This window comes from Helianthus annuus, chromosome 9 (genome assembly GCF_002127325.2).
Source record: "Helianthus annuus cultivar XRQ/B chromosome 9, HanXRQr2.0-SUNRISE, whole genome shotgun sequence".
NCBI lineage: Eukaryota > Viridiplantae > Streptophyta > Magnoliopsida > Asterales > Asteraceae > Helianthus > Helianthus annuus.
This window is the reverse complement of record NC_035441.2, coordinates 38567965-38586359: the sequence shown is the minus strand read 5'-3', so window position 1 is coordinate 38586359 and position 18395 is coordinate 38567965. Positions and strand designations below refer to the sequence as shown.

The 18395-nt window shown below is 38.7% G+C and overlaps 1 long non-coding RNA gene across 1 annotated transcript; it reads right to left on the bottom strand.

Moving 5' to 3' along the window:
* Nucleotides 1-6805: 6805 nt before the first annotated feature.
* Nucleotides 6806-7566, bottom strand: LOC118482034. The gene is made up of 4 exons (XR_004866932.1): nt 7334-7566; nt 7128-7255; nt 6931-7050; nt 6806-6858 (listed from the first exon to the last, which is right to left on the bottom strand). It is a non-coding gene; the product is annotated as an uncharacterized LOC118482034 (long non-coding RNA).
* Nucleotides 7567-18395: the final 10829 nt, after the last annotated feature.

Below are 18395 nucleotides of genomic sequence, written 5' to 3'. Positions count from 1 at the left end.
GCGGTCCAGGATGCTGTCACTCGAGCGGTTCAGCATAACTGCAGTTCGAGCGGACCAGCATGTGTCCGTTCGAGCGGCCCAAACACTAAATGACCTAAAAAGCGATCCAACCATCTAAAACCTATACAATTTCACTATTTCTCGTATTTCGTGCCCAGATCTAACAATCTAAGACTATGACTCGATACAAGACGTAATCAACAGATGTAGTGCACCAACAGACTCCCCCTCAGATGTTGATGGAGTCGTCTATCGAGTCACAACAATGCTGTGACTTCACATCTTCAGTCTTGATCAGTCTTCGGGCTTCTCTCTCTATCTTCAGACTCCCCCTCTCGATTTGCTGGCATTCCTTTATTCTTCAGCAACATCTTCAGGATCGTTGTCTGGCTTTCCGTCTAATATCTTCTCATCTTATCCTGCAAAAGCTCTACCTCAAAATAAATTTCTTTCACATATATATTTCAAATATATAACCCTGCACCAATTCAGACTCTCCTTCAAAACAAACACAGATTTTGATGAACCACTTGAAAGGTTAGATTATGAAAACATTTAAAATTCACACAAACACTCCCCCTCAAGTATTGCTCATCATGTTTAGCACTCGGAATTTTGAAAATCAGCTATTCAACATCAGTTGTCGAAAAACTTTTTGAATTTTCAAAATTTATGCTAAAACACACCAAAAATCTTTTTGAATTTTTCTGAAAGCAAGTAAAATGCAGAAATAAACTATTTACAGACAATATTTTTGTGAGCTTGTGCAAGAGGATCATATCAGTTTTTGAGACAAATCACCAACACCGTTAAGCTTTAAACATACTCAGTTATAAACAATTTACCTAGATTGTCAGTATGTTTGTCCACTTAAATTTTCACACAGACTTCAATTGATTCGAGATACGATATTAATGTTTTAGAGACTTAAACTTAATTGTGTATCACTCCACTTGAATATACTCCTGTATCCAGATCCCAAATATTCAGTCTTACAGGTGAGTATACCACAGCTGATATCTGTAAAGGGGTAATGTGCGAGGGCCGTGAGAGCTCAGGTCGATACTTCCGTATACGCAGAGAGATGACGGCTTCGACTTTTGGTGGGTCCCCTTTAGAGGATCTTTTTTACAACAGCAACGACTATCAATTTTATTGTTTAATCAGATTGCTGAGGGCGGCGCTTTTTCAAGCATTTGCAGAAAGTATTATCCGGGGACTAGGTCAGTACTTCCATACAGCAGAAGTCCCGGGATAATACCCCAGATATCACTGAGCATAAAGACCTAGTATCTCAGAATACGGGACCTTTCAAACAAGATTTCGGGGGTTACCCATAAATCCAAGAATAGTTACCCACAAATCAAGCAAGTTTGATTTAGGTTTATATCTCGTTTCAATTTACTAAATGTGCAAAAATCTACTGACACATCCGCAGTAAGATCGTTTATCACATTTTGACTTTCCAATTCTTTAGCATGTTGTGATAGTCCACTGATGTACTATCATTTCCTCTTTTATGCAACAAGAACTCATTTTTGATTTTATCATGTTTTTGGCTTTTTCAAATTTTCTAATGTTTTTGGATTTTCTGAAATGCTTACTCCCCCTAAAATGCAAACACATTTAATGAAAATTTAAAACAAACTGTACAGAACATGACAACTGATACCGAATCACTTCAATTCGCCATTCACTTGGCATAAACAATCAGACCTCCCCCTATCAGCAAACTATTTTCCCATTTAGATTTCAAAACACCTAAGTTTGTTTTAATCAAAATGGTTTTTCCGGAAAATAAGTTTGTTTGATTTTACCAATTGTAGGTTACCATTTGTAGGAATATTCAACAAATGTTCGGGGTTGTGGTTCATCATCTTGTCTATCGACCAATGTAGGAAAATACAAGTACAACTTAATGTCCTTGATTTACCATTTTCAGTTCAGAAACCACTGTGCCAATTGCAAAACATCAACAAACATAAACAAACCTCTTTACCGTTTACATAATTGACATTACCGAATAGAATTTTGAGAAAGATGCCGATTCATGCTCCACGCTTACCAACCTGGGAGCTCCGGCAAGTCCTGAGACTTACTGTTCATAATATGTACCATCCCAGTCACAAACCAGGGATGGTTCAACCTTTTCTTTCTTTGTTTTCTTCTCGTAAAATTCTTTAACTCCATTGACTTTTCGATCAATCATTTTTCCAAAGATATTCTTTACTTTGGAGTTAAAGACCTTCTCAGCATCAAATTCCTGTTCATCATGATAAAATTGATTAGAAATTTCAACTTTACCAATTTTCTTTTTATAATTCTCAGCCCGAAGTAATGGAAACTCCTCATCATTCACACTCCGAATTGAATTCTCATCTTTTACATCAGCTTCACACTTTGAGACAACTTGTGGCTCAACTGACTTTGTGGAATCAGTTTCATCGCCCGAAGATAGCTCCTCTGATTTTGATCCATCAGAATCATCGCTAGAGCTTTCACCACCCTTCTTCACAACCCATTTCTGATTGTCAGATTTGGCTCTCTTTTTGTAAAACTTGTTCGAACTCTCACCAATTTCAAAAATAGAATCTTTGAACAATTTTGTTCTATCAAGTGGTGATTCAAACGCAAACACCTTTTCTGAGATTTTGCGAAAAACTCCCTGTTTTGATTGTATCGCCTGATAACAATCTTTGGCGATATGTCCAACAGAGTTACATCGGTAACAAGTTCTTGTATCTTGCTTCTTTTCATCTTTCTTCTTCGCAAGAAACTCACTATTTGATTCCCTCCAGAAACTTGTTTTTTCTTCTTCATCGGTTGATGTACCTGAAACAAATGACATTTTTGATTTAAAATCACGAACATATTTTTCATTTTTCTGTTTTTCTGTAGGAGTAAAACCAAGACCTTTCTTTTTGAAATTACCGTTATGGTTTGATTTCTTTTGGAAACCAGAACCAGAACCGTAACCCTTTTTCTTGTTTAATCTTTGTTGAACTCTTGAGGTGTAAGGTTTAGGTTTTTTATTAAGACATAAGTCTTTTATTTCAGAAATATTAATTTCTGTGAGTTTGAAAACCTTTTTTTATCAATTCAGTTTTAACACCTCTTATTGGAAATTCATCATCAGAATATAATTTGTCCGAATTGTTCAAAGTATAAGCAACTTTAAACAACCCATCATCCAAATTAGACTTTGATAACAAGAATTTTCTATCATAAACTAATTTTCCCTGTTTTTCTGTTTGCACCGGAGTTTTTGACTCAGATTTTGACTCTGACGCGGACTCCGACTTTGACTCGTCACTATCATCACTATCTAACACATGATCCACAACTTTCTTCATCAATTGAGACTGTTGATCAGTGTCAGATGATGTAAACACAACATCAATACTTTCTGGAAGATTGACCGATGACTCTGACTCCCACTGTAAATTTGTGGCCTTTTTGACTCTTTCATCGTTAGGATGTCTAGGCAAATATCCGTTTTCCAGTGGAGGTGGACATCTGTTATAACTGACACTTTTCTTCTTACCAGATGACGTCTTTTCAGTATCCTTTTCCTTGTCACTCTTCTTCTTGTCAGCAATCTTTTCTTCAACACTAACTTCAGCTGCTTTTTCTTCAGTTATCTCATCTTCTTCCCAGACCTTCATGCTTTCAACTGTAGGATAGATTCTGTCAATCACATAGGAAGTACATGAATAACTCTTTAATAAACGATTAACTCTCTCCGTTTCGATTTGTTGCAGCTCAAGCTTTTGTTCTAAAGCAGCACACTTTTCAATGTAATTGTTTACAACTTTTTGTTTTGTCATAAACGCTCCCTGAAGTGTCTTCATAGCAACTGCTTGTTCTTCACTCGTTTGATTGTACTGATTCATCGTCTTATTCAGTACATCATAAGACTCCTTCAAACTGTTTAGGTTGTAAATCAATGTGCTGTTCTGCTTTTTCACAATCTCGCAGTTTTCACATTTCACCGAAACTTCTTTTGCATCAACTTGTTCTTTAACTTTAAACTTAGGCACTTCTGTTATCTTTTGCCTTCTTACCACCGGCACTTCTTCATCATCACTACTCACCGGCGTTTTAATCTTCTTCTTTTTCTTCTCCTTCTTGACTTTTTCATCTTCGCTATCACTCTCAGCAAGCAACTTCATATCTTCTCTGTATTTTCTAGCCCAATACTCTGTATCATCATCACTATCATCTACAATCTTTGCTGTAAATGCTGTGTAAGCTGTAGTTTGATCAGGAATATAATCATCCCAAGTGAAGTTTGCCCAGCTAAAACCCTCTGCAAGCTTTTCATCTTCTTGATCAATCAAACAAGCTTTTCCATTTTCTGGAATGTAATTATCCCAGGTAAATGATTGCTTTTGATTTGGATTAACCACACAAGCTCTCTTTCCGGTATCTTCAATCACATCTCTTCCATGTGCAGTCTGAGCTTGATGTTTTTGTTGTTGAGATGATTGACCAACTTGGTGGTAGATGGCTTTGCGATAATAATCGTTGTTGTTGTTGAACGGATTTTAAGCTCCACTTGCTTCTCGGTTTGTGCACTCTCTCTTGAAGTGTCCTTTTTCCCTGCACCGAAAACAAGTGACTTTAGATTTGTCAAAACCTAAGGTAGAAACGTTCGCATCACGAAGATCATCTCTCCCCGTGATTTGTTTGAACTTTTCAGCTCTCCGTAAAACACTAGCCAGACACCACTTTATGTCCATCAGTTCCATCTCTTCAGCATCTATCTGGTCGTAGTCTTCTTTGGTTAACATTGGATTGCCGATACGACCTGCAACAAAACAAGTGTAAGATTCCAAAACCATTCCTAATAAAGACATTCTCAAGATTCAATACAATGTTACACTGTAATTTTCTCCCATTCTTAGTTGCTGAGATGTTTGGATCAAATGATGGAAATGAAGTAAAACTTGTTTTGCTGCTTGATCCAGATGATGGACTTTCAGATACACTTTTTGCACTCATACCAGTAACAATCTTTGGAGATAGATTTGATGATTTCTCATTTACCCCAGCTTTATAATATAACCCGATGTCTTGTTCACCATCGAAGTCTTTCATTCTAATCACTTTCCTCTGTTCCATTTCTTGAGCTTCAATCTTTTCGATGAACTTACTGAGCGTCAGATTGCTAAAACCTTTCTTGTTTCTGAGCATCATCAAATATGTGCCCCAACTTTCATACGGTAACGCATCAGCAAGTTTGTCGATCAACTCCTCATTACTCTTTTCAATACTCAATCTTTTCATATTAGCAAGCAAGTTACAGTATCGTTCAATAATCTCACGTGTACTCTCATTCTTTAACCCACGAAAGAGATCAAATTCTTTCTTTAGAAGCGACTTCTTACTTTTAACCATCTCCTCACTTCCTCTAAACTTTGATCGCAAAGCTTTCCAAATCGAATAAGTGGTCGGAAGTATTTGCAGCCGGTTTGGTATCGGGTTGCTTGGGGGATAAGTGGTCGATTACTTCATAAATCTGACAGTGGACTTTAAATAGGGTTTTCCAGGTTGTGTAGTGGGTGGAGTCCTTCTCCAGGATGATAGGAACGTGAGTTTTTATGTTGGAGACAGTGAGGGCGGGGTGAAGTTTGGATTCCATAGCAAAAGGAAAAGAAGGAGAAGTATGCAGAGGGGTTGAGACGGAAGCAGTTGGCTGAACAGGAAGGGCAGCCGATTGTAGAAGAAGAAGAACAAGCGGCGGCGGGTAGGGTTTAGAGGTAGGATCGATGAAGGTTTGATACCATGTAGAAACCAATATTCAACCGTGATCTTCTCATTCATTTGCATACGTATAAATAGTTACAAATACAATCTCCTATTTTAGGAGGGATATTTACAATATCAATTATAATATACAAATAATCTATTAATTTGGTTGACCAAAAGGATGATAGTTGAAAGAAATAAAAACAACAAACGAATGAAGGAGACTGGCCATGGTTGATCAAATGAAGTTTCTAGGTTACGTTTACTGTCAATCTATGCATGCATTTATAGGGGGATTTCAATATTAAAATCACAAATTCAAAAAAGGAATAGGTTGAAGTAACCGAAGATTATGGATGAAGTTGTACACGTGGGCCACAAAAACGTGCAGGTGGGGAAAAGAAGAATCACAATTCGGCTCTATGCCTCTATCACATATCCAAATTGTGATGGTACAACTCCCTCAAATTAAACTAGTTTAATACCCGTCCGTTGGACACGGGTTACGCTAAGGTAACAAACAAAGACAATGTATATTGATGGTGTTTGGGTTTTCTTCTCCTTTTCCGCTTTTCCATCTCCTATTTGAAAATACTATGACCATCGAACTTTTCTTTTTCTTCTTTTCAAACCAGTGAAATGCATTCTCAAAACACATTATCCAAACACTACAAAAATGACATTTTAACTTTAAGAAGTCAAAAACTTAAAAGCAGTTCAAAATAAACAATCCCAAACACCCACATTAGGTGAACACAAGTCTAAAGAACATTATAAACAAAAGCACCATTTTTAATTTATAAAAGGAAAACCTAGATGAACGGTGTACAACCACAAACAATATAAAATAAAACTCATAGAGAGATAAAACATGAAATACTGTCATTTTAATGCAAAAGTAAATGGTAGGCAGCAATGGGGAAAAGTGTTATAACAATCAAACGTGGTTTACTGCCTCAATTTTTTCGGCTTTTGGATCGTCCTCTTTAACCTCAAAGATAGCCTCTTTTCGACTTGTTGAGTTGATGCATGATGCTCATTTGTCAAACTTGGGGTATTTTTGGCATGGTCTACTGAGGCATCCTGATGGTTCACATCAACAACCACCTGAAAGTTAAGTATGAGAGTAAGGAATACAAAGTATAGATATAAAGTTTGTTTACATGTAAAAAAAACTACCAATTCTTCCTGACTTGTTGCATTGTGGACATCTGATGAATTTGGTGTACATCTAGCATCATCTACCCGGGAACATTTAGAAATGCCAGTGTCGACCTCATGTTCCACATTATCAACCACCTAAAGTTGTTACACAAATTTGAATGTAAGCAATATAAAGTATATACACAAAGGTTTTTAGATGTAAAAACGATTACCGATGACGTATTTTCTTCTTGCTGAGTTGTCTGGTCCCCATCTGACAAATTTGGTGTATTTTTGGGATGGTTTGTTGGGCAGACTGAGAAATGTCATAATCAACCTCATGTTCCATATCAACAATCGCCTAAAGTTATTACACGCGCATTAAGAGTAAAGAAAAAAAGTATATATAGAAAGTTTGTCTACACGTGAAAATAATTACCGATGACGTCGACGTTTTAGATTCTGTCGACAAAATACGTGGTCCCCATAATTACTCGTGTATCATGTCCCATTCATCATCATTGATCCGAGCTAAAAACTCGCTAGTTTCTTCATGAAGAACATCAGCAGAAGGACATGTTGAAGGAAGTGAAGTGCTAGCAAGATTATTAATTTCGTCACCCAAGTATTTTGATACGGTGAAACGTGGACTGTAAGTAGGTGCCAAATTGTAATCATCAACTTTATCCTAAAGATCACATGCCGAGCACATAAAGCTACCATCAGAAATTCATATATCCAATACGGATCATCAGGACCCTATAAAAACACCAAGAAAAAATATTATAAATTAGCAAAAAAGGAAAACATAAGCATGAAAAAAAGGAAAAAAAACATGAATGAGTATATAGACATGGGCATATTTAAGTATAAAGATCCGAGGACATATATGTCGTGATTAGTACATGATAATATATAAAAATATACCTCTGATAAGGTCTTTATAATCAATTGTTCAGCCGTAAGTCCGAGAAGAAGAATTGCAGCATCGTCAAAGAGAACACATGTAATCTCTTTTTCTTGGTTCCATAATTGAACAGCCAGTTTATAACTGAATAAAGAAAACCGATAAGAATATATAAGAATAAAAAGTCAGATCCACAAATAATAGTCAAAACAGCTTGTGGGTAAGAGCACAGTATTAATATAGCAACCGAAACCGGTACCGAATCGACCGAACTAGTACTTTCTCGGTACCAAATCCATACCAATTGACGACATTTTCCGGTGCCGGTTAGGTTATTCTTCGGAACCGGCATGCTAACAGCGTCCGGTGGACGGGTTACGCTAACAGCGTAACAAACAAAGATAATATATATTCGGGGTGTTTGGGATTGGTTCTCCTTTTCTTCTTCTCCTTTTTGAAAAAGTCACAACAATCTAACTTTTCCTTTTATTCTTTTTAAACCACAAAAAACTCTTTCTCAACACATGAAAAAAACTGTTCTGACCTTTGTTCCTCTGGTTCCAAAGCAATGTTCTTTAAAGTATCCAATGAACTTGCTAACTCCAATTCCTACAATCAGAGATGTTGAAAATTGTGAACATAACTAACAATCAAGAGATATCTAAAATTGTAAACATAATTAACAATCAAGTTGTACAACAAACCAAATAATTCATGGCTTATTACCTCCCGAGTAAAATCACAAAGGGCATCAAACCGAAGAGCTCTTGTAGTCTTGATCTTGAATTCTAGTTCTATACCCGTCCGATGGACGGGCATGATATAATGACATACGTATTTTATTGTTTGTATTCTAAACAAAACATTATCTATTTACAAACAAAAATAATGTGTGAGATTTTTAACCAGAAGTGTTCATATGTAGATTGTTATGCCTAAAAACATAGCAAAGCGAGGTTGTTAGCAATTCCAGTGAATCAAATTGCATCAGCTCTTTTTTTTAGCGGCCAACAACATATATCTTTATATTAATAACATGCTAACAAATGATTAGCCCAAAGTTACATCCACCAGCATACAGAAACATATTATACTCCCATACAAAGTAAATCAAACTCTCGCCATTTATCCCATGTAAGCCCGAACAGTTTAACCCTGTTCCAAATCCACAGAAGCACCAATGCCTATATTTCCTTCACCACTTTTCCCACGCTCTGTCGCTTATTGTAAAAAAAATTAGCATGTTTCACTCCCTCCAAATGCACCAAACTGCAGCTTGGATTACCAAATAAACTATTTTTTCCACTTGTTTGACCCCCTACTTTTTTTCCACTTGTTCGCAATGTCATCCAGCAATGAGTCACTAAAGTATGAAAAACAAATATGCAACCCAATATAAAAAAAAAACTCACATAAATTTTGTTATATTTCCCTACGAAATCTGTTGAACTATGATCTATGTAACTAGGGCTGTGTAACGGTTCAGAATTGGACCAAACCGAACCGAACCGGAACCAAACCGGAACCGTTAATTGCTAAATTTAAGAACCGGAACCGAACCGTATTATAACGGTTCCGGTTCGGTTCCGAACCGGTTAAACGGTTCTCGTGTAAACGGTTCTCGCAGGAACCGTTTGACAATTAAATCCTAAAATTAACAATTCAATAGAAACGAATCAAACCATTTAAAACATTAACTAAGAGTTACAACATTCAAAGTTCAAACCAACATTCGTGAACTGTTTCCTGATTTCGCTCATGGTGACCTATATATAGGCACCTGATTTCGCCCGAGATGACACAGGACAATAGGAGCGAAATCAGATGATGAGATTTCGGACGAAATCACCTACCTAAGTAGGTTGGAGCGAAATCAGCATCTTAACCACTAACATTTCCTATTTTCTCGTATAACGTGCCCTGATCTATACAAACTAGTCTAATACTCGATACAAGACGAAGTCGACAGATGTATGTGATGCGTGCTAGTGTGTATATGTTTAAGGTATATATTTTAAGCCCTTTTTACACTTTTTTGCCAAGTTTTAAATTTATAAAACACGATATTTACTAACACTACACACACATATGGGCAAGTGCACCCATCGTGGACGTAGTATAGTGTTGGTAAGATACCGAGGTCGTCCAAGGACACAAGAGCTTTTAGTAGCGGTTTATCCTCAATGTCTAATCAAATCAAAATGTTAGAAAAGATTTTAAAACTTAAGAAAATAAAACTAACTAAAATGCTGAAAATAAAAATAAAAATAAAAACAGATAGACAAGATGAATCACATGGATCCGACTCGTGTGTTAGTGTAACCTTTGATTATTTTCACACTTTTGCACTTGTTTAAGAGATTATCTTAGTAATTGTAGTAGGCCCCTCTTTTGAAGGTGACGTTACCCTCAACCCAGTAGTTTGAGTCAGCAAGGATACAATCCTAAAGGGTCGGATTATTGAAAGATAATTAATTAAGTTATTAATCCAAATTATGGTAGGCCCATCTTTTGAAGGTGACGTGATGTGCGTGAAGTGTGTTATAATTTTGATATATATTTAAGCCCCTTTTTACACTTTTAGCCAAGTTTTAAATTTATAAAACACGATATTTACTAACACTAAACACACATATGGGCAAGTGCACCCATCGTGGACGTAGTATAGTGTTGGTAAGATACCGAGGTCGTCCAAGGACACAAGAGCTTTTAATACCGGTTTATCCTCAACGTCTAACCAAATCAAAAAGTGAGAAAAATGTTTTAAACTAAGAAAAATAAAAACTAACTAAATGCTGAAAAATAAAATAAAATAAAAACAGATAGACAAGATGAATCACTTGGATCCGACACGTGTATTAGTATAACCTTTGATTATTTTCGCACTTTTGCACTTGTTTAAGAGATTATCTTAGTTATTGTAGTAGGCCCCTCTTTTGAAGGCGACGTTACCCTCAACCCAGTAGTTTGAGTCAGCAAGGATACAATCCTAAAGGGTCGGATTATTGAAAGATAATGAATTAAGTTATTAATGCAAATTGTGGTAGGCCCCGCTTTCGGCGGTGACGTTACCCTCGGCTAAGTAGTCTGAGTCAGCAGGGATACAGTCCTAAATAGCCGGATTATAGTATTAATAGTAGTTAACTTATGAGGGGGTCAAAGAGTTTGGATCCCCGCCATCCAATACCTATGGGCATTGAAGGAGATCCTACTAAATTTGACCCAGGTCCCAAGCAGGACCTCTAAACGCTGAACAAGGGCAAGACCCTTATCAAACCGTTCCCTTAACCCCCGACCAGGTAGCCAACATAACTCCATATAGACCGTGGAGATATGAATGGTGAAAATCTTTTATTTTATATAGACAGTAAAATAACGCCAAGACACCACGGACAAACGATAAGGAAAGATCACCTTCAACATAAGTAACTAGTTATTAAAGTCATTAATACAAAACCAAATAAAAAGTGCAAAAGATTAAAAATAAAAAGTATTATACTAAACACTTGTCTTCACCAAGTGATGTAAGAGACTTAGGCAAACATGGCCTTGATTGTCAAGAACTCTTACGATCAATCTTGGATCCCGAGACGACTCACACACTCTACGATGGACAATGGATGATGGTGGTGGATGATGGTGTTATGGTGGTGATGGGTGGTGGATGAAGTGTGAGAGAAGTGGTGTGCCAAGGGATGAAATGGAATGAAGCCAAGCACCCCTATTTATAGGCTGAACAGAAGGCTGGGCACGGCCCCGTGTCCGCTGGACACGCCCCCGTGCCCGTCTGACATTCTCTCTCTTCATTAATTGTAATTCGCAATTACAATTAATGCGCCTGCTGTACTTTCACCACGCCCCCGTGCCAGCTGGACACGGCCCCGTGGTGGGCAATGGAAGCTTCTACTGGTTTGTCTTTTCTGCTGCTTCCTGGGCACGCCCCCGTGTTCGCTGGACACGGGGCGTGTTCAGTCTCTGTTTTCTCTTCTTTGCCTTGGGAGGTGCCGTTGAGGGTCCGGGCAGTCTACTTTTGTTCCTTTTCTTGTATTTATGCTAGAATTAGTTGTCTTTTTGCTTCTTTTGTGATTTTGAGCTCATTTCATCCTGAAAATACAAAAGGAAGACAAAAACACTCTTTTTCCAACATTAGTACTTAAAAAGGGTTAGTTTTATGCCTTAATTGATGTGATTTATATGTTGCATTTTACACACATCAAATACCCCCACACTTGAACTTTTGCTTGTCCTCAAGCAAAACTCTTTAAATGTGGCTTACACTCCCAAATGGAATAGGTAGAAGAGAAAGGTCTTTGTAAGTTTTATTTTTATTTATTTACAATCCTATTCGTTATGATTTATTTTGAACGTTTCATAAGATAAATTACTTATTTGGGCATAGCATGCCTTATTAAAATTCCGTTTATATACAAGTTCACATACCTCACGGGGGATCACTCAACACTCGGCCGAAGGTGTAGATTTTTAGTGAATCACTCGAGAGCGGCATGGAACTTACGCCTTCCATAGGCTTGCCAAGCAATCAATCCTCCTCCTTTTTAACTTTTTACCTTTGTAAATATCAAGAGGACTTTTTGGGGTGAAGGGTTAGGCTTGGGTTAAAGGTGGGTGGTTGGGTTAGTGGTTAGTAAAAAGGGCGAAAAAATCGTAAAAAGCGTCGGTTTTCGTAAAATACCTTGTCTTTAGCGACTTTTTATTTTGAAGTATTTCTCCAAACAAGCTTTTATATAGCTTTTGTTTGTTTTTGACTTCATCAATTTTTTTTTTCATCACATAAAAAGGCGAGTTTACGAAGAAATCCGAGCTTGTTACTAAAATAAAGGGTGAAAAAAAATTAAAATGGTTTTTGGTGGTTGAAAAGGGTTTTGGGGTAATGAGATGAAAGGTTTAGGCTCAAAGGGGCTATCTAGGGGGGTTTTGGGTAGGTGGTAAAAAAAATGAAAAATAATGGTTTTGAAAGAAAAATGGTTAGTCCTAATGCCTCCATCATTTACTTACTTGGGTTTAAGTTGGTAAGGACCGGGAATGTATTGTTGTGGCAAGTTCTAGATTTGTAAGAACCAAGCGGCTATTCACACAAGAAAGGAAAAATGAGCATTTAGTCTAAATATGTATATTTTTATGCTCAATAAAGGCTCAAAACTCACTTTTGTGGGAATGGGTTTTTAATGTGATCAAGTATATATAATCGAATTTTTAACTAGACTTGTTATGCCGTTTCATAATTTTCTTATGTTGGTTCTTTGTTATCACGACGCTATCGGTTGTAAACTTGTAAAAATATAACCTTTTTAGAACTTGTTATTCCCAACTTAAACTAAGACAAGTAAATAAAAAAAATGAAAAAGTTTTTTGAAAAATTTGGGGTGTTTAGCGGTTCCAATAGAGTTTTGTGTAAGGCTTGTGTTTAGGATTTGCAAAATTCAAGGTTTTAGTATCCCCCCCCCACACTTAAATTACACATTGTCCTCAATGTGTCCAAAAATAAGGTTTTTGGTTGATTAGAATGTGTAAAAGTGGTTTAAAAAGCAAAGATTTTTGTTACTGGCAGTCTGGACACGGCCCCGTGTCCATTGGACACGGCCCCGTGGTGAACTGCCAGTACCGAGAACTTACAGAAGATGAACACGGGGGCGTGTTGGGTGAACACGGCCTCGTGTCTGGCAAAAAATTGCAGGTCAGTAACCAAACAGCAGGTCTGGGAGATGAACACGGGGGCGTGTCGGCTGGACACGTCCCCGTGTGGACAGTCTGTGAGCCTGAAAAACAGGTTTTGTCTCCCGGTTTCTCCATTTCGGGGCTGCAAGTGCTAATATTTAGCACTCTAACCCTTGCATTGTACCTGTCTAATCACTCAATACCAAACCAAACAAACATAAACCATCCTAAATTACCAACGTTAATTGTCTCCACGCATAAAGTAAAAATAAAACAAAGATAAAAGAAATAGTTAAGGAAAGTAAATTGTTCAACAAGCGGCACGCAGGCCGTAAATTGTTCGATAGAGAAGGGTACTTAAACCTGTGGGCTCATCACCAACCTTCCCCTCGTTCCTTCAAGCCTTCTACTCCATGTCTTCATCGCTACCATCACCTCCACCCCCATGCCTCGCCATGTACTCCCGGATGCTACCGATATCATCTTGGATATCGTTAATGTTGCGCTCGATAGCTCCAACCCGGTGGTATGTGTTGTTGGCGAGATTGTAGGTGTTCCTGGTGCACATGAGGTTTTCCTGCAAAAGATCATGTAAACTTTGAAAGTTAGGAAAACCACCTCCTTGAGAGGAGGATTGACCCGGATCGCTTGGGGTGGGTACTGAAAATGGGGAGGTGGTGCATGAAGAACTAGAGCCTCCTGCGGGTTCCATGCATAGCCTTGCGTCCTTTGAAAGCTCACCGTCCCGTCTTCCGCTTCATAAAGCAAGTTCATGGCTCGGCAAATGTGGTAATCGACCCGTCCCGACCATGGACTCCTTTCAAAGGACCTTGGGATATTCGTGAAATGCTTGAAGAGACGGTACACCCATCCCCCGAAGAAGATAGGTGTAGGAGCGTGAGCAAGGCGATTTAGGTGCATGTTCCGTAACAAGAGATAAGGAACATCGAGAGGCTTCTGGTTGTGGATGCAGTGAAGGACAACCAAATCTTTCAACCCTACAACGCCACTACTGTCGTGACGCTGGTTCAGCGAGTAGGTGAGGAGCCTGTGAATGTAGCGGTAAAGCGGGTCCCTCAGTTTGGTGCTTTTGGTGCTGCTCGGGTTGTAGATTCCTTCACCTATTTGAGCCCATGCGGCTTGACGTTCAGTTGCATCCAAGTCTCGTAATCCCCCAGTATTCTCTTCATTCCCCGATTCCTCTTCACTATATAGCCCTATGATAGCTCCAAACTGTGCCATGGAAGTTGTGAACGTGGTCCCTCCACATCGGAATGTGACCGCATCATGGTCAAACGGGTCACATCTCGAGTTGAAAATGAAGGTGCTGTAGAACTCCATCGTGCATTGATGCACCGACCGAAGCCGGGTGTTCAATGCGACAGCCAGTGGACCTCTCACAATGTTGTTGAATCGGTCAAGTTGATTCACCATGGTTAGCAAGTCGGTACACGCCCGCCTCGGGTACTCTTCCGGTCTCGTTTGTAGAATCTCGTACCGTGCCCTAGCGTCCAGTTCACTTGCGTTAAACCTCGTGAATTTCGACATCTGAAAGAATACATCAAAAGTTAGTACGAAACAAGGAAAATCGGAGTGATACTGCAAACAGTGGGCTGGACACGGCCCCGTGTTCAGCGGACACGGCCCCGTGTCCAGGCGTCTGTAACCCAAAAATTTCATTTTTCGTCCTGGTTTCGAAAACCTGAAAATTTTTAGCCCAATAGTAGCGGTTTCCCCCGAAAATGAAACCCTAAGTGTCATTTTTCCCAAAACAAACCGTTTACCCTTTCAGTTTCGTGTTTTTCGGTTCAAGAACAAGGGTTTGGGGTTTTAGTTGGAAATCGAACGAATCTATCAACAATACATGTTTATTTACTTCCTACTACACTAATCTAAACTACTACTAACAGATTTCATCAAAATTTTTGAGTTCGATCCGGATGAACATGAAGAACCCTAGATTTTTCCCCAATTTTTTGATGTTTTAACTACATGCAAGTAACTAATCTAACTACTAAAGAGGATAGAATCATACCTTGACGTTGTTAAACTCGGTGGTAACGTTGGAAAACTGCAGAAAATCGCCTCAAACCAGAGCGTTTTCGGCTATACGGGGCGTGTGGAATGGTGTAACTGATAGGAAAAGAGGGTTTTATCCCGACAGTTGCCTCGACACGGCCCCGTGTCCAGCGGACACGGCCCCGTGCCGGGCAAAGTTTTTGAAATTTTTTTAACGATGTTTTGAAACGGCCCCTATTTCCGAAAATGGTTAGAAGACTTACCGGTTTTGAAACGTACACTTACCTGTAACATGTCGGGTATGAGTTTATTCGTTAACTGTTTGAAGTGAGATCTCCTCTTCCTCATCCTCAATGGATCCTCGGTAGAGTTTTAGCCGTTGGCCATTGACTTTAAATGGTATCCCATTTCGAGTTTTAATTTCTACTGCACCGTGTGGAAAAACATGGGTGACGGAAAAAGGTCCTGACCACCTAGATTTTAGCTTACCAGGAAATAATCGAAGTCGTGAATTAAACAATAGAACTTGATCTCCTACCTGAAATTCATTAGATTTAATATATTTATTGTGTAAATTTTTCATTCTTTCTTTATAAATTTCGGAGTTAGAATATGCATAATTCCTTAGCTCGTCTAATTCATTTATTTGACAAAATCGATTCTTACCTGCATTTTCTAAATCTAAGTTTACGTTTTTTATTGCCCAGTAGGCCTTGTGAGCCATTTCTACTGGCAAGTGACAACTTTTTCCATAAACGAGTTTATATGGGGTCGTGCCTATAGTGGTTTTATAGGCAGTTCGAAAAGCCCATAAAGCGTCGTCTAACTTGTCGGCCCATTCTTTTTTATTTATTCCTACGGTTTTTTCAAGTATTCGTTTTAAACCTCGATTAGTCACTTCGGCTTGCCCATTTGTTTGAGGGTGATATGCTGTTGAGACCCGGTGATAGACCCCATACCTTGTTAATATTTTTTCGAGTTGATGATTGCAAAAATGGGTACCTCTATCACTTATTAAAGCCTTTGGTGTCCCGAAGCGAGAGAACAGTTTTTTCAAAAATTTCACCACTACTCTTCCATCATTTGTCGGAAGAGCCTCTACCTCCGCCCATTTAGACAAGTAATCGACTGCCACAAGTATATATTTGTTTCCCTTTGAAGGTGGGAATGGTCCCATGAAATCGAGTCCCCACACATCAAAGATTTCACAGACGAGAATGCCATTTTGAGGCATTTCGTTTTTGGAAGAAATATTACCTGATCTCTGGCAGGCATCACATGTCTTTACAAGGTTTTGTGCATCCTTGTATATGGTTGGCCAGTAGAATCCAGAATCAAATACCTTTCGTGCGGTACTTGAAGCACCATGATGTCCTCCGTATGGACCTTCATGACAATGACGGAGAATTCTTCTTGCTTCATTACCATGGACACACCTTCGGATGAGTTGGTCGGCACACATTTTGAAAAGATAGGGGTCTTCCCAAAAGTAATGCTTTACATCAGCAAAGAATTTCTTTCTTTGATGATGTGGCCATCCTTTGGTGACTATACCGCTAGCTAGGAAATTAGCGTAGTCGGCATACCATGGCTCTTGTCTACTCTCCATCATTTCCAAGGATTCCGTGGGAAATTTCTCGTTGATTTGCTCGTCTCTGGTTGTCTCCAAAGCTGGGTCTTCTAAGCGTGAGAGATGATCTGCAGCGGTGTTTTCTGCTCCTCTTTTGTCCTTGATTTCGATGTCGAATTCTTGGAGGAGTAGAATCCATCTGATCAAACGGGGTTTTGCGTCTTGCTTCTTGAAGAGGTACCTGATGGCTGCATGGTCTGTATAGACTACTGTTTTAGAAAGAACAAGATAAGAACGAAATTTATCAAAAGCAAATACCACTGCTAGTAATTCTTTTTCTGTAGTTGTATAATTTTCTTGTGCATCATTAAGAGTTTTACTAGCATAATAAATTGGGTGGAAATGTTTTTCTTTTCTTTGTCCCAAGACTGCTCCAATAGCAAAGTCACTTGCATCGCACATGATTTCGAAAGGAAATTTCCAATCTGGCGCTATCATGATAGGTGCATTGACTAGCATTTCCTTGAGGGTTAGAAATGCTTGATTGCATTCCTTGTCAAAGATGAAGGGTGCATCTTTTTCAAGTAATTTTGTTAGAGGCCTTGAGATTTTTGAAAAGTATTTGATAAACCTTCTATAAAATCCGGCATGTCCTAGGAAACTTCTGATTGCTCATACGGAGGATGGAGGAGGTAATCGAGAAATAGTCTCTATTTTTGCTCGATCAACTTCCATTCCTTCGCTTGAGATTTTGTGACCGAGTACTATTCCCTTTGTTACCATGAAATGGCATTTTTCCCAGTTAAGGGCGAGGTTAGTTTCCTCACATCGGGATAGCATTCGTTCAAGATTATCGAGGCATTGGTCATATGAGTCTCCAAAGATGGAAAAGTCATCCATGAAGACTTCCATTGTCTTTTCGATCATATCATGGAAAATGGCGACCATACAACGTTGGAATGTTGCAGGCGCATTACATAGACCGAATGGCATGCGTCGATATGCGAAAGTTCCGTAGGGACATGTGAAAGTTGTTTTCTCTTGGTCTTCCGGTGCTATCGGTATTTGAAAGTAACCTGAAAAACCATCTAAGAAACAATAAAATTTATGACCGGATAATCTTTCTAACATTTGATCAATGAAGGGTAAAGGAAAGTGGTCTTTCCTTGTTGCTTCATTCAATCGCCTATAATCTATACAAACTCTCCACCCTGTGACGGTTCTCGTTGGTATTAATTCATTTTTCTCATTAGTTATTACCGTCATACCTCCTTTTTTTGGGACTACTTGAACGGGACTTACCCACGGGCTATCGGAGATAGGGTAGAT